Source organism: Mustelus asterias, chromosome 8 (genome assembly GCF_964213995.1).
Source record: "Mustelus asterias chromosome 8, sMusAst1.hap1.1, whole genome shotgun sequence".
In the NCBI taxonomy this organism is placed as follows: domain Eukaryota; kingdom Metazoa; phylum Chordata; class Chondrichthyes; order Carcharhiniformes; family Triakidae; genus Mustelus; species Mustelus asterias.
In genome coordinates, this window is record NC_135808.1 from 41,229,392 (window position 1) to 41,246,979 (window position 17,588).

Below are 17,588 nucleotides of genomic sequence, written 5' to 3' on the forward strand. Positions count from 1 at the left end.
TCAAGGGATATGGGAGGAAGGGGGGTATCAGGATATTGAATTCGATAATCAGCCATGATCAAGATGAATGGTGGAGCAGACTAGAAGGGCCAAATGGCCTACTCCTGCTCCTAGTTTCTATGTTTATATGACCCCCTCATCCTCCTACACTGCAGGGAAAAGTGTCACAGACTATTCAGCCTCTCCTTATAATTCAAACATCCCAAACTGAAGACAAACAAAGGTGAAAGAACGCAGAGTGTAATTATACAGTGACTGAACGGATTCAGTTCTGAGGGATTTGGAATGCAATCTTGATTTCATGATAGGAATGTCACTTCCAATATTGAGACAATGTAGGGAAGCTTTTTTAAAAATCATTCATGGACACGTGGGCATTAATGGTGAGCCAGCATTTATTACCTCTTCATAATTTCCCTTGAGCTACCTTCTTGAAGCCCTGCAGTCCCTGGGGTGTATGGTTACCCACAATGCTATTAGGAAGGATTTTGACCCAGCAACAGTGAAGGAATAGTGAGCGATATATTTGCAAGTCAGGATGGTGTGCGGCTTGGAGGAGAACTTGGTGTTCCCATGGTGGTCTCATCCCTTGGTGGTGTTCCCATGCATCTGATGTACATGTCCTTCTAGATGGTTGAGTGATCCTATGTATGCTTAGCACTGTTTGCTTCAGTCTATGCAAAGACTTCATCCATGCAAAGTCTTCATTTTAAGATATTTCTGCCTATGCAACTAACTCTGCTAAGCTTAAAAAATTGACGGCTAACTTAACTAAAACTCAGAAGGCATGCCGGGTTAGCTAAGAATTGACTGCATTCCTGAAGAGTACACAATTCAGGCAAACAACAGCAGCTGCAAGGCTTGTTTCTATAGACAGAGACATCTTGCGGCAAACATTTCCAGTAACGAGATAAGGGTTGAAATATGTTTTGGTTTCAGAGTGTGCGTGTGCAGTTTGTTTTCAAGATCCAGTTCAGTGTGATCAGTACAGCAGCTGACAGTAAAAGCCAGTCTCTCCAAGTTTGCTTTGTTTTTTCTTTTCGCTGCTGTAATGATTTAATTTTCTTTAAGTTCTGTTCAATAAAAGAAAAATCGTACCAAGTGCTGTCCTTTCATCTGTTCAAAGGAATAAACGGACCCTACTGAGGTAGAGGCTATGGATTTGGAAGGTACTGTTGAAGGAGCCTTGGTGAGTTGCTGCAATGCATCTTGTTTTTAGTGCACATTGATGCAACTGTACATCAATGGTGGAGGGAGTAAATGTTTAAAGTAGTGAATGGGGTGCCAATCAAGTGGGCTGCGTCTATAGGTACGTAAAGAGAAAAAGATTGACAAAAATGAATGCCCTTATGGTCAGAAACAGGAGAATTCATAATGGGGAATAAAGAAATGGCTGAGGAACTAAATTCGTACTTTGCTTCTGTCTTCACAAAGGAAGACGGAAGTGCTGAGAGAAATATGTTTTAGTGAGGAGCTGAAGGAAATCAGTATTAGTACAGAAATGGTTTTGGGGAAATTAATGGGATTGAAGGCAGATAAATTTCCAAGTCATAAGAACATAAGAAATAGGAGCAGGAGTAGGCCATCTAGCCCCTCGAGCCTGCCCCGCCATTCAATAAGATCATGGCTGATCTGAAGTGGATCAGTTCCACTTACCCGCCTGATCCCTAAAACCCCTAATTCCCTTAGCGATCAGGAATCCATCTATCCGTGATTTAAACATATTCAACGAGGTAGCCTCCACCACTTCAGTGGGCAGAGAATTCCAGAGATTCACCACCCTCTGAGAGAAGAAGTTCCTCCTCAACTCTGTCCTAAACTGACCCCCCTTTATTTTGAGGCTGTGCCCTCTAGTTCTAGCTTCCTTTCTAAGTGGAAAGAATCTCTCCACCTCTACCCTATCCAGCCCCTTCATTATCTTATAGGTCTCTATAAGATACCCCCTCAGCCTTCTAAATTCCAACGAGTACAAACCCAATCTGCTCAGTCTCTCCTCATAATCAACACCCCTCATCTCTGGTATCAACCTGGTGAACCTTCTCTGCACTCCCTCCAATGCCAATATATCCTTCTGCAAATAAGGGGACCAATACTGCGCACAGTATTCCAGCTGCGGCCTCACCAGTGCCCTGTACAGATGCAGCAAGACATCTCTGCTTTTATATTCTATCCCCCTTGCGATATAGGCCAACATCCCATTTGCCTTCTTGATCACCTGTTGCACCTGCAGACTGGGTTTTTGCGTCTCATGCACAAGGACCCCCAGGTCCCTTTGCACAGTAGCATGTTGTAATTTTTTTCCATTTAGATAATAATCCAATTTGCTATTATTTCCTCCAAAGTGAATAACCTCACATTTGTCAATGTTATACTCCATCTGCCAGATCCTCGCCCACTCACTCAGCCTGTCCAAATCTCTCTGCAGACCTTCTACGCCCTCCACCGATTCACTTTTCCACTTATCTTTGTGTCGTCTGCAAACTTTGTTACCCTACACTCAGTCCCCTCCTCCAGATCGTCGATATAAATGGTAAATAGTTGAGGCCCCAGTACCGATCCCTGCGGCACGCCACTAGTTACCATCTGCCAACCAGAAAAGCACCCATTTATTCCGACTCTCTGCTTCCTGTCAGATAGTCCTGATAGTCTTCATCCCAGAGTACTTAAGGAAGTGGTCCTGGATATAGTAGATCAATTGGTGGCCATTTTCCAAAAGTCTTTGGACTCTGGAATGGTTCCTAAAGATTGGAGGGTAACTAATGTAAGCCTGCTATTCAAAAAGGAGGAGTAGAGAGCGAAAAGGGAGCCAGTGACCCTAACGTCAGTACTGGGGAGGTTGCTCGAGTCCATTATCAAGGATTTCATAACTCGGTATTTGGAAGGCAGTGGTACAATCAGATAAAGTCAGCATGGATTCACAAAGGAGAAATCATGCTTAACAAAGTTATTGGAATTCTTGGAGGATGTAACTAGTAGAGGTGACCAAGGATAACCAGTGGATGTGGTTTATTTAGACTTTCAGAACGCTTTTGATAAAGTCTCACATAGCAGATTACTATGTAAAGTTAAAGCACATGGGATTGCAGGAAATATCTTGAGATGGACAGAAAGCTGGTTAGCAGATGGGAAACAAAGGGTTGGAATAAATGGGTCTTTTTCTGATTGGCAGTCAGTGATTAGTGGGCTTCCGCAGGGATCTGTGCCAGGACCCCAACTGTTCACAATATATATTAATGATTTGGACCAGGGTATTATCTCCAAATTTGCAGATGATACAAAGTGCTTCGAAAGGCTAGTCATAGCATGAATCAATTCCAGCCTCCCAGCCTGCCTTTGTCCATTACAGTTTGCCTACTGCTGCAACAGGTCCACAGCAGACTCCATCTCCCTGGCCCTGCACTCAACCCTGGAACACTAAAAATACAAAGACACCTATGTCAGACTCCTCTTTATTAACTACAGCTCAGCCTTCAACACCATTATTCCTACAAAACTCATCTCCAAATTCCATGGCCTGGGCCTCGGCACCTCCCTCTGCAACTGGATCCTGAACTTCCTTACGCACAGATCTCAATCAGTAAGGATAGGCATCAAAAGCTCTTCAATGATCATCCTCAACACCGGTGCCCCCCAAGGCTGTGTCTTCAGCCCCCTACTATACTCGTTGTACACCTATGACTGTGTGGCTAAATTCCCCTCCAACTTGATTTTCAAGTTTGCTGATGACACCACCGTAGTGGGTTGGATCGCAGACAATGACGAGACAGAGTACAGGAAGGAATGTGATAGGAGAATCTGGTGAATTGGTGCGGCAACAATAATCTCTCCCTCAATGTCAACAGAATGAAGGAGATTGTCACCGACTTCAGGAAGCGTAAAGGAGAACATGCCCCTGTCTACATCAATGGGCATGAAGTAGAAAGGTTCGAGAGCTTCAAGTTTTTAGGTATCCAGATCACCAACAACCTGTCCTAGTCCCCGCATGCTGGCACTATAGTTAAGAAAGCCCACTAATGCCTCTACTTTCTCAGAAGACTAAGGAAATTTGGCATGTCAGTTATGGTCTCACCAACTTCTACAGATATGCCAAAGAAAACATTCTTTCTGGTTGTATCACAGCTTGGTATGGCTCCTGCTCTGCCCAAGATCACAAGAAACTACAAAAGGTCGTGAATGTAGCCCAATCCATCACGCAAACCAGCCTCCTATCCACTGACTCTGTCTACACTTCCTGCTGCCTCGGCAAAACAGCCAGCATAACCAAGGACCCCATGCACCACCTTCTTCCATTGGGAAAAAATACAAAAGTCTGAGGTCATGCACCAACCGACTCAAGAGCAGCTTCTTCCCTGCTGCTGTGAGACTTTTGAATGGACCTACCTTGCATTAAGTTGATCTTTCTGTATACCCTGGCTATGATTGTAACATTACATTCTGCACTCTCTCGTTTCCTTCTCTATGAAAGGTATGCTTTGTCTGTATAGCGCGCAAGAAACAATATTTTTCACTGTATACTAATACATGTGACAATATTAAATCAAATCAAGTCCAATCAAAGTTGGGTGGGAGGGTGAGCTGTGAGGAGGATGCAGAGATACTTCAGCATGATTTGGTCAGGCTGTGTGTGGGCATCTGTATGGAAGATGCAGTATAATGTGGATAAATGTGAGGTTATCCACTTTGGTAGCAATAATAGGAAGACAGATTATTACTTGAATGGGTGTAAATTGAGAGAGGTGGATACTCAGCAAGACCTTGGAGTCCTCGTGCATCAGTGACTGAAAGTAAGTGTGCAGGTACAGCAGGCAATAAAGAAGGCAAATGGTATGTTGGTCTTCATAGCGAGAGAATTTGAGTATAGGGGTAGGCATGTTTTGCTGCAATTGTATGAGGCATTGGTGAGGCCACACCTGGAGTATTATGTGCCGTTTAGTGTCCTTATCTGAGGAAGGATGTCCTTGATATAGAGGAAGTGCAACGGAGGTATAGTAGGCTGATTCTGGGATGGCAGGTCTGTCATATGAGGAGAGACTAAGTTGGTTAGGATTATATTCACTGGAGTTTAGAAGAGTGAGAGGAAATGTCATAGAAACTTATAAAATTCTAACAGTTTTAGAAAGGGTAGATTCAGAAAGAATGTCCCCAATGGTGGCGGAGTTCAGAACCCGGGGTCATAGTTTGAGGATAAGGGGTAAACCTTTTAGAACTGAGGTGAGGAGAAATTTCTTCACCCAGAGGGTGAATGTGTGGAATTCACTACCACAGACAGTAGTTGAGGCCAAAACGTTGTCTGATTTCAAGAAAAAATGAGATGTAGCTCTTGGGCTAAAGGGATCAAGGGATATGGGCGGGGCGGGGGGAGGGGGATCAGGATATTGAATTTGATGATCAGCCATGATAGGTTCTATATTTCTAAAGGTTTACCAGGTTGACTCCTGGGATGGCAGGTCTGTCATCTGAGGAGAGACTAAGTCGGTTAGGATTATATTCACTGGAGTTTAGAAGAGTGACAGGGATTTTATAGAAACTTATAAAATCCGAACAGAGTTAGACATGGTAGATTCAGAAAGAACATTCCAGATGGTGGAGGAGTCCAGAACTAGTGGTCATAGTTTGAGGATAAGGGACCTTTTTGGACTGAGGTGAGGAGAAATTTCTTCACCCAGATAATGGTGAATGTGTGGAATTCACTACCACAGAAAGTTGTTATCTGATTTCAAGAAGGAATTAGATATAGCTCTTGGGGCTAAAGGGATCAAAGGGTATGGGGAGAAAGACAGGATCAGGATATTGAATTTTATGATCAGCCATGATCATAGTGAATGGTGGAACAGGCTCAAAGGGCTGAAGGGCCTACTCCTGCACCTACTCTATGTTTCTATTGTTATACAAACCTCTGTGTGTTAACCTCTGCAGCAAATAAAGACACAAAGTCGACACTAAATACTTCAACACAATTTCCTTTATTCTGTAGCTACTTAAACAACAATAAATTCTTGTAATGCGTAAGTTGATTCCCACTTGCAATTAAAACCCAGCCAGGGTTTTGTTGTCACATGGAATCAGTCCTTTGTTCTCTTCTTCTTCTAGATGTCATCTCTCCTTGTGAGCATGGCCCTGGGTTCTTCAAACTCCCTTCTGAACAAGCTCTTTGTGTCAGCATAGTTAAACTCCAAATGTTCCTTGGTAACCAGCCAATGAACTTATCAAAGACCCCAATTGCATTGTTCAATTAGGCCAATCAAATAGAGCCAGAAGTCTTATTGGTCACTCAAGACCCCACCATATCTTGGCCCCTTGAGTGAATATTGTTTATATTCCAATGCCCAGATAAGGAATACTGGCTCCAAAAGTCTGTAAAGAACTCCTCCCTGTCAAAGACAATCTGTTACATCTGACACCTTGTGTCCTTTGATAAGTTCCAGGCCCATCTGGCCACAAGAAATCCCAGCATAGTGAAAAAAACAATTTTAACCAAAAATCAGGTTTGCTTGATTGAAGATTTTTCAGCTTTGTAAAAGTTAAATCTCTGCAGACCATTCAGCCACACTATGTAACAACTAAGCTTCCACAGCTCTTTAACATAGAGAATTTCAAAGATTCACAATCCTTTTGGTGAAAAAATTTCTCCTAATCTCAATCCTTGATAATTATACACTTATCCTGAGACTGTGACCCCATGTTTTAGATTCTGCAGCCAATGGAAACAGTGTCAACCCTGTCAAGCTCTTTCAGAATCTTGCATGTTTCAATAAAATCACCTCTCATTATTCTAAACTCTAAAGAATTTTGATCCAATTTACTCAGCCAATCAAAAGTATTGTGACGTTGAGTTTATAAAGACGTACAGGATGTAATGAAAATGTTAGAAGGACAAAACATTGTGTGGTCCCTTTAAAAGCTGGTTTTGTTTCAGTACTTGGAGGTAAAATGCAAAGCACATCCAAAGTCCTCGACTAAAACATTTGTATCCAAAGCAATAGAGCATGGTTTACAATAGAGCCTTGCTAACAGGCTTCAGGCATTTGAATGTTTGAATTTTGCCCAATCAATTTAAAGCAAGCATTCAGCCACCCAAAAACCTATAAGATTTGAATTGATGTTGTGGACAACAGCAGACAAGTCCTATTGTAGGAAAATTGATAGGTCATCACACATATAAAAATGAGTGCATAGAGAACAATCAGTTAACCACTGCCACTTCTCAAGTCTAGAGGGCGAGAGCAGCTCAACATCCTGCCTTCTAACCAGCGAAAGGTACAAAATTTAAAATAACTTACAGACAGAGGGAATCCACAGAAGAACTCCAAAAGTTTCCGAAAGCCACAAAACCCAATTGTATTTTTTGAGAGTGACGGAGTTCGATTATTATATTTTTGGTTAATGAATTTGAATAGCATTCCAGTGGAATCCTATTTTATTCAGTATGTTACATGTTTAGTTAAAGTTCCCTGTTAGTTAAATAAATAAATAGTTAAATGTTCATTTTAAAGTGAGTGTCAGGTATTTCTGTTAGTTACCCACTAAACGTTACTAAAGGACAGTTCACACCTTCCCACACACTTTTTACAGATTACGAGGTGAGGTATTCCTCTTTGGGGGATTTGGCGTTATGTCTTAAAGGGGGACTACCTCTTCATTGTAACAAAAGATAACTCTCTGATCGCAGGGACAATCTAGTGAATCTGTGCTAAAGTTTCTGCAATAGAAGCATATTCTTCAGATAGACAACGTTGGCCGAGTACCATGTACCTGGTGGATGGTGTTCTCACGTGAGACGATGGCATCCGTGTCGATGATCTGGCACATCTTGCAGAGGTTGCTGTGGCAGGGTTGTGTGGTGTCGTGGTCACTGTTCTCCTCAAGGCTGGGTAATTTGCTGCAGACAATGGTCTGTTTGAGGTTGTGCGGTTGTTTGAAGGCAAGAAGTGGGGGTGTGGAGGTGGCCTTGGTGAGATGTTCATCTTCATCAATGACATGTTGAAGGCTCCGGAGGAGATGCCGTAGCTTCTCCGCTCCAGGGAAGTACTGGACAACGAAGGGTACTCTGTCCACCATGACCCGTGTTTGTCTTCTGAGGAGATCGGTGCGGTTTTTCACTGTGGCACATCTGAACTGTCGATCGATGAGTCGAGCGCCATATCCTGATCTTATGAGGGCATCTTTCAGCATCTGGAGGTATCTGTTGCGATCCTCCTCATCCGAGCAGATCCTGTGTATACGGAGGGCTTGTCCGTAGGGGATGGCTTCTTTAACGTGTTTAGGGTGGAAGCTGGAGAAGTGGAGCATCGTGAGGTTATCCATGGGCTTGCGGTCCAGTGAAGTGCTGAGGTGACCGTCCTTAATGGAGATGCGTGTGTCCAAGAATGCAACCGATTCCGGAGAGTAGTCCATGGTGAGTCTGATGGTGGGATGGAACTTGATGATGTCATCATATAGTTGTTTCAGTGATTGTTCACCATGAGTCCCAAGGAAGAAAATGTCATCGATGTATCTAGTGTATAGCATCGGTTGAAGGTCCTGTGCAGCGAAGAAGTCTTGTTCGAACCTGCGCATGAAGATGTTAACTTATTGAGATGCGAATTTGGTCCCCATGGCACAATCCCCAGGCATGTCCTCCACTATGAAGTCGATGACTATCTCCTGCATTTTGCTGACATTGAGGGAGAGATTATTGGCGTCACACCAGTTCACCAGATTCTGTATCCCTTTCCTGTACTCCGTCTCATCATTGTTTGCGATGAGACCCACTACGATAAAGCGATAAAGAAAGGAAAGATAGGTTATGAAGCTAGGCTAGCTCTAAATATAAAAAAATGATAGTAAAAGCTTTTACAAATATATAAAAAGGAATAGAATGGCAAGAGTGAATGTTGGACCCTTGGAGGACGAGAGGGGGGATTTAATAGTGGGAAATGAGGAAATGGCTGAAACTTTAAAGAAGTTTTTTGTGTCGGTCTTCACGGTGGAAGACACAAATAGTTTACCGAATATTAACGATAGAGGGTTGGTAGGAGGAGAGGTACTCAATACAATTAATGTTACCAGGGAGGCAGTGCTTGGTAGACTAACGGGACTGAAGGTGGACAAGTCCCCGGGCCGGATGGAATGCATCCCAGGGTACTGAAAGAAATGTCAGAGGTAATAGCGGATGCGTTAGTGGTTATTTATCAAAATTTGTTGGATTCTGGGGTAGTGCCGGCGGATTGGAAAACGGCTAATGTTACGCCGCTGTTTAAAAAAGGAAATAGACAAAAGGCAGGTAACTACAGGTTGGTTAGCTTAACGTCTGTAGTTGGGAAAATGCTGGGATCCATCATTAAAGAAGAAATAGCAGGCCATCTGGATAAGAATGGTTCGATTAAGCAGACGCAGCATGGATTCATGAGGGGAAAGTCGTGCTTGACGAACTTGTTGGATTTTTATGAAGATGTGACTAGTGCGGTTGACGGAGGGGTACTGGTGGATGCGGTGTTTTTGGATTTACAAAAGGCGTTTGATAAGGTGCCTCACAAAAGGTTGCTGAAGAAGATTGGGTCACACGGAGTTGGGGGTAGGGTGTTAGCATGGTATGGGGATTGGCTATCCGACAGGAAGCAGAGTGTCGGAATAAATGGGTGCTTTTCTGGTTGGCAGATGGTAACTAGTGGTGTGCCGCAGGGATCGGTACTGGGGCCTCAACTATTTACCATTTATATCGACGATCTGGAGGAGGGGACTGAGTGTAGGGTAACAAAGTTTGCAGACGACACAAAGATAAGTGGAAAAGTGAATTGTGTGGAGGGCGTAGATTTGGACAGGCTGAGTGAGTGGGCGAGGATCTGCCAGATGGATTATAACGTTGACAAATGTGAGGTTATTCACTTTGGAGGAAATAATAGCAAATTGGATTATTATCTGAATGGAAAGAAGTTACAACATGCTACTGTGCAAAGGGGCCTGGGGGTCCTTGTGCATGAAACACAAAAACCCAGTCTGCAGGTGCAACAGGTGATCAAGAAGGCAAATGGGATGTTGGCCAAATCGCAAGGGGGATAGAATATAAAAGCAGAGATGTCTTGCTGCATCTGTACAGGGCATTGGTTAGGCCGCAGCTGGAATACTGTGTGCAGTATTGGTCCCCTTATTTGCGGAAGGATATATTGGTCTTGGAGGGAGTGCAGAGAAGGTTCACCAGGTTGATACCAGAGATGAGGGGTGTTGATTATGAGGAGAGACTGAACAGATTGGGTTTGTACTCGTTGGAATTTAGAAGGCTGAGGGGGTATCTTATAGAGACCTATAAGATAATGAAGGGGTTGGATAGGGTAGAGATGGAGAGATTCTTTCCACTTAGAAAGGAAGCTAGAACTAGAGGGCACAGCCTCAAAATAAAGGGGGGTCAATTTAGGACAGAGTTGAGGAGGAACTTCTTCTCTCAGAGGGTGGTGAATCTCTGGAATTCTCTGCCCACTGAAGTGGTGGAGGCTACCTCGTTGAATATGTTTAAATCACGGATGGATGGATTCCTGATCGGTAAGGGAATTAGGGGTTACTAGGATCAGGGGGGTAAGTGGAACTGATCCACTTCAGATCAGCAGTGATCTTATTGAATGGCGGGGCAGGCTCGAGGGGCTAGATGGCCTACTCCTGCTCCTATTTCTTATGTTCTTATGTTCTTACGGTGGTGTCATCAGCAAACTTGAAAATCGAGTTGGAGGGGAATTTGGCCGCACAGTCATAGATGTATAAGGAGTACAGTAAGGGGCTGAAGACACAGCCTTGTGGGGCACCGGTGTTGAGGATGATCGTGGAGGAGGTGTTGTTGCCTATCCTTACTGATTGCGATCTGTGGGTTAGGTAGTTCAGGATCCAGCCGCAGTGGGAAGAGCAGGGCCCCAGGCCACAGAGTTTGGAGATGGGTTTCATCAGAATAATGGTGTTGAAGGCTGAGCTGTAGTCAGCAAATAGGAGTCTGACATAGATGTCTTTGTTATCTAGGTGTTCCAGGGTTGAGTGGAGGGCCAGGGAGATGGCGTCTGCTGTGGACCTGTTGTGGTGGTAGGCAAACTGTAATGGACCCAGGCAGTCCAGGAGGCCGGAATTGATTTGTGCCATGACTCGCCTTTCAAAGCACTTCATAATGATAGATGTCAGAGCCACCAGACAATAGTCATTAAGGCTGCTTGGCTTTTCTTTGGTACCGGGATGATTGCCGTCTTCTTGAAGCAGATAGGGATCTCAGATTGTTGTAAAGAGAGGTTGAAGATGTCTGTGAATACCCCCGCCAGCTGATCCGCGCAGGATCTGAGTGCACGCCCAGGTACCCCATCCGGGCCAGTCGCTTTTTGTGGATTGACCATCAAGAAAGCTGCTCTGACATCTGCAATGGTGACCTAGGATATAGGTTCATCTGAGGCTTCCAGGGTGGAGGGCATGCTCTCACAGACCTCTTGCTCAAAACAGGCCTAAAATGCATTGAGCTCATCAGGGAGGGATGTGTTGGTGCTGGCGATTTTACATGCCTTCATCTTATAGCCTGTTATATCTTGCAGACCTTGCCATGGTCGGCGGGTGTCCGTGTGGCTTGCCTGGGAGTCTAGCTTGGTCCGATACTGTGTTTTAGCATCATTAATGGATCTCCTTACATCATAGAACATAGAACAGTACAGCACAGAACAGGCCCTTCGGCCCACGATGTTGTGCCGAGCTTTATCTGAAACCAAGATCAAGCTATCCCACTCCCTATCATCCTGGTGTGCTCCATGTGCCTATCCAATAACCGCTTAAATGTTCCTAACGTGTCTGACTCCACTATTACTGCAGGCAGTCCATTCCACACCCCAACCACTCTCTGAGTAAAGAACCTACCTCTGATATCCTTCCTATATCTCCCACCATGAACCCTATAGTTATGCCCCCTTGTAATAACTCCATCCACCTGAGGAAATAGTCTTTGAACGTTCACTCTATCTATCCCCTTCATCATTTTATAAACCTCTATTAAGTCTCCCCTCAGCCTCCTCCGCTCCAGAGAGAACAGCCCTAGCTCCCTCAACCTTTCCTCATAAGACGTACCCTCCAAACCAGGCAGCATCCTGGTAAATCTCCTCTGCATTCTTTCCAGCGCTTCCACATCCTTCTTATAGTGAGGTGACCAGAACTGCACACAATATTCCAAATGTGGTCTCACCAAGGTCCTGTACAGTTGCAGCATAACCCCACGGCTCTTAAACTCCAACCCCCTGTTAATAAAAGCTAACACACTATAGGCCTTCTTCACAGCTCTATCCACTTGAGTGGCAACCTTTTAGAGATCTGTGGATATGGACCCCAAGATCTCTCTGTTCCTCCACAGTCTTCAGAACCCTACCTTTGACCCTGTAATCCACATTTAAATTAGTCCTACCAAAATGAATCACCTCACATTTATCAGGGTTAAACTCCATTTGCCATTTTTCAGCCCAGCTTTGCATCCTATCTATGTCTCTTTGCAGCCTACAACAGCCCTCCACCTCATCCACTACTCCACCAATCTTGGTGTCATCAGCAAATTTACTGATCCACCCTTCAGCCCCCTCCTCTAAGTCATTAATAAAAATCACAAAGAGCAGAGGACCAAGCACTGATCCCTGTGGCACTCCGCTAGCAACCTGCCTCCAGTCCGAAAATTTTCCATCCACCACCCTCTGTCTTCGATCAGGTAGCCAGATACCTATCCAATCGGCCAACTTTCCCTCTATCCCACACCTCCTTACTTTCATCATAAGCCGACCATGGGGGACCTTATTAAAACGCCTTACTAAAATCCATGTATCAACTGCCCTACCTTCATCAACACACTTAGTTACCTCCTCAAAAAATTCAATCAGTTACCTCCTCAAAAAATTCAATCAAATTTGAGAGGCACGACTTGCCCTTCACGAATCCGTGCTGACTATCCCGGATTAATCCGCATCTTTCTAAATGGTCGTAAATCCCATCCCTAAGGACCTTTTCCATCAATTTACCAACCACCGAAGTAAGACTAACCGGTCTATAATTACCAGGGTCATTTCTATTCCCTTTCTTAAACAGAGGAACAACATTCGTCACTCTCCAGTCCTCTGGCACCACCCCCGTGGACAGTGAGGAGCCAAAGATCAAAGCCAAAGGCTTTCTTGTATAGGTCAAGTTCGCCTGACTTGAACGCTTCAGACCTGGACTTCAGCAAGCAGTGGATATCCCTGTTCATCTATGGTTTCTGGGTGGGAAACAAGCGGATTTGCTTCTTTGGCACACAGTCTTCTACACACTTACTGATGATGTCAGTTACTGTAGTAGCGTACTGGTTGAGGCTGGTCGCAGAGTTTATAAATACTGACCAGTCCACTGACTCTAGGCAGTCCCATAGGAAATCATCCGAGGAGATCATCCCCTCAGATCAACATTGCACAACTTTCTTTGACGGATTCTCCCACTTCAGTTTTTGCTTGGAAGCCGGGAGCAGGAGCACAGCCTTGTGGTCTGATTTGCCAAAGTGTGGGTGGGCGATAGGGTGCTAGGTCTGTTTGATATTTGTGTAGCAGTAGTCTAGGATGTTTGGGCCTCTGGTGGAACAGGAGATGTGTTGGTGGTATCTTGATAGGACGCTCTTGAGCTTGGCCTGGTTGAAGTCCCTGGCCACCAGGGAGATAAGAATTGCTTCCCTTTATGCTGTCCAAGTTGATTACCTAACTGTTAGAAAGTTCAGCTTGTATCATTATAAATTTCTAATTACACTGGGAGAATTTTAAAATCCCACTGTTTGACACGAGAGGACATTGTGTTTTCCCTGGGAAAAACTTGGACAGATGTTTGGAAGGTGTGGACACAATACTCCAGCTGAGACTGAACTAGTGTTTACAACTGAGGTGAGGAGAATTTTTTTTCACCCAGAGAGTGGTGAATGTATGGAATTCACTACAACAAAAAGTATTTGAGGCCAAAACATTGTATTGATTTCAGGAAGAAATTAGATATACCTCTTGGGGCGAAAGGGATCAAGGGGCATGGGGGGAAAATGGGGTCAAGATATTGAATTTGATATTCAGCCATGATCAAAATGAATGGTGAAGCAGGCTTGAAGGGCCAAATGGCCTACTCCTGCTTCTATTTTCTATATTTCTATATTCTAGGTGGGCATGGTGGCACGGCGGTTAGCACTGCTGCCGCACAGCACCAGGGACTTGGGTTCAATTCCGGCCTTGGGTGACTGTCTGTGCAGAGTCTGCACATTCTCCTCGTGTCTGCGTGGGTTTCCTCCGGGTGCTCCGGTTTCCTCCCACAGTCCAAAGATGTGCGGGTTAGGTTGATTGGCCAGGTTAAAAATTGCCCCTTAGAGTCCTGGGATGTGTAGTTTAGAGGGATTAGCAGGTAAATATGTGGGGGTAGGGCCTGGGTGGGATTGTGGTCGGTGCAGACTCGATGGGCCGAATGGCCTCCTTCTGCACTGTAGGGTTTCTATGATTTCTATGATTTCTATGGTGGGATTGTTGTTGGTGCAGATTCAATGGGCTGAATGGCCTCCTTCTGCACTGTAGGATTCTATGTTTCTCATATCCTATTTTTGTACTCAGTGACTCTATAAATCCCAGAGTCCCATGTGCCTTATTAACCGCACTCTCAATCTGTCAATGATGTGGAGATTCCAGTGTTGGATTGGGCTGGACAAGATGAGAGGTCACACGACACCAGCTTGGGTGGCACGGTAGCGCAGTGGTTAGCACTGCTGCTCCACAGCTCCAGGGACCTGGGTTCGATTCCCGGCTTGGGTCACAGTCTGTGTGGAGTTTGCACATTCTCCTCGTGTCTGTCTGGGTTTCCTCTGGGTGCTCCAGTTTCCTCCCACTGTCCAAAGATGTGCGGGTTAGGTTGATTGGCCATGCTAAAATTGCCCTTAGTGTCTTGGGATGCGTAGGTTAAAGGGATTAGTGGGTAAAATATGTAGGGGTATGGGGGTAGGGCCTGGGTGGGATTGTGGTCGGTGCAGACTCAATGGGCCGAATGGCCTCTTTTCTGTGCTGTAGGGTTTCTATGATTCTATAGTCCAACAGGTTGTTTTGAAATCACAAGCTTTCAGAGTGCTGCTCTTTCATCAGGTGAAGTCACTCCACTAACCTGGTGTTGTACGATCTCTCATCTCAACCTGTCAATGATTTCTGCTCCTGAAGCCCTTTTAGAATGAGTGGGGAGCTCTCGCTCCATCCCACTATCAGCCCAGTCCTGTCTCTTTCATACTCCTGCCACTGCAGATCCTCCTTTCTCCACAGGGGGCGGCAGAGGCTGTTGCTCTGCTGGGCTGACTGGAAGCAACCTGAATTCTCAGACTCTGCCCGGCAACAGATGATTCACACCGGCTGTTGATTCTCATTGGTTTATCTCAGGACGGGAACGGTTCCCAACTGCTCCCGCCCTGACCGGGAGTTTCCCGGAATTGTTGTCACTTTCCAGGAATCCCTGAGCCTGGGGGAGGGGAAGAAAAAGAGATTCACATTCTGGGGGAGGGATTGAGGGAGTGACAGCGTGAGGGTTTGAGGATTGAGTGGTTAATTAGCTTGGGAGAAGGACGCAGAATTTCCTGAAGAGTTTGGAGCAGAGAGTTGGCAATTGGCAGAATCCGGGGAGAGGGATTATTCAAGCGTGACCAACTGATAATTATTTTCTGTCTGTGGGATCGTGCTGTGAGCAAACAGGCTGTGATGTTTCTAACAGTATTTGATTGGTTGTAAAGCTCTTTGGGATGTGTTGGGGATGAACACGGTGCTACGTAAATGTAACTTCCTCTCTCTGACATTGTGAAAGAGTGATGTGGAGATGCCGGCGTTGGACTGGGGTAAACACAGTAAGAAGTTTAACAACACCAGGTTAAAGGTTTATTTGGTAGCTTTTGTGTGGCTTTTGCTACCAAATAAACCTGTTGGACTTTAACCTGGTGTTGTTAAACTTCTTATTGTGAAAGAGTCCCAGAATATAACTAATGTCTCAATCTAATCTACCCAGTAACAGGTGATGAATTGACACAGAGCAGCCTGATTGCTGTGTTTCAGGCTGTGTTTAACAAGAGTTTAGTGGGTTTGAATGTGGAGAATGGACAGGAAGGGGATGGAAATCAAACCAGTTTAACACAGGGGGAATTCCAGGGAATGTGTGCCCGGAAGAGGCTGAGTGGAAAATCCCGGAGAGAGGTGGAGAATAAACAGAAAGTGGGGCAGGTCAGGGACAGAGAGAGAGTAAAAGTGTTTAACTGGGGAATGAGACAGGGTGAGAAAGATCAGCATTAATCACCTAACCCTGTGAGAGAGACACTCGCTGGAGCTCCCCAGGGCCTTTCCAGTGCTACGGTTTACCAAACCTGTGATAAATGGGGGAATTCCCACCTAGATTCATTTTCCTGTTTTTATCATGACCTCACCTTTAGAAGCATGTTTAGAGCTGTACGGCCTTTCTACTCGGGAAAGCACAGACTTCATCAATTTCAGCAATTATTCTATCTTTGTAGTTTAGTGTTATCTCCAGCAGGCCTTGAACATTTAATTTGATCCCTTTGGACCTTGGAGTTGAATAGAGAATGATTGTAACGCCACTTGATTGAACCATGTCCGATAACACTAATACACCAGCTCCTGTGTCTGGCTTCAATTTACTCAGAAGCCTATTTACATAAAGGTCAGCACTCCAGTACTGGTTTGTATTTTCCTTTAGTTCCCCCAGGAAGTTGTTTATTTGGTCTTTAAGGTCTGGAATTTCATGAATGGGGGTTCCTTTAACCAGTGTGTCCTTCTGTCTTGTAGGTACAGATTTTCAGGAACAGCAGAACAGTTTAAAATGGCTGAACTGGCCACACCCATGGCACTGTGCAGTCCTTGCAGAGCATTCTTCACACCCATTGACCTTCATCCCATTTCAACGGGGACATTGAAAAATGGCTGTTCTTGAGAAATTTCCCTCACATCTCTGACAAAACCCTGATCCTGCCTCTACTCTTCAGCCTGTCTGGCCAGCTGGACCATATTGCTTAAATTTAAATCTTCCTGAGATTGTAAGGAGTCAGAGAAGCTCTCATCTCTATCTCTGATCAGGTCATCTTTTAGTGTTGCATACTCATCACTTTTGGCAAGATGGTACAATTTGTTCATGAAGGAGTCAATCCCTTCACTCTGCATTGATTAAACTTTGCTCTCTCAATTACAATATTTTTACAAAGACTAAAGTATGAATTTAATGCTCCAATGACGCCTTTGTCTTTGTTCACCTCCATGTCCAGTGAGCACATTGTTATACACTTTTGGAAGCATAGCAGACAAAGTACTACCTTGATCTTTGTTCACTTGACATGCGAGACCTGAGACATTGCGGTACTAGGTAAAATGTCTTCTCCAATTTTGTATTGGCCAGCTTGTCATAGAGTCAGAGGTTTACAGCATGGATACAGGCCCTTTGGCCCCACTTGTCCATGCTGCTTTTTTTCACCCCTAAGCTAGTCCCAATTGCCCGCGTTTGGGCCACATCCCTCTATATCCATCTTCCACATGTAACTGTCGAAACGCTTTTAAAAGACAAAATTGTACCCGCCTCTACTACTTCCTCTG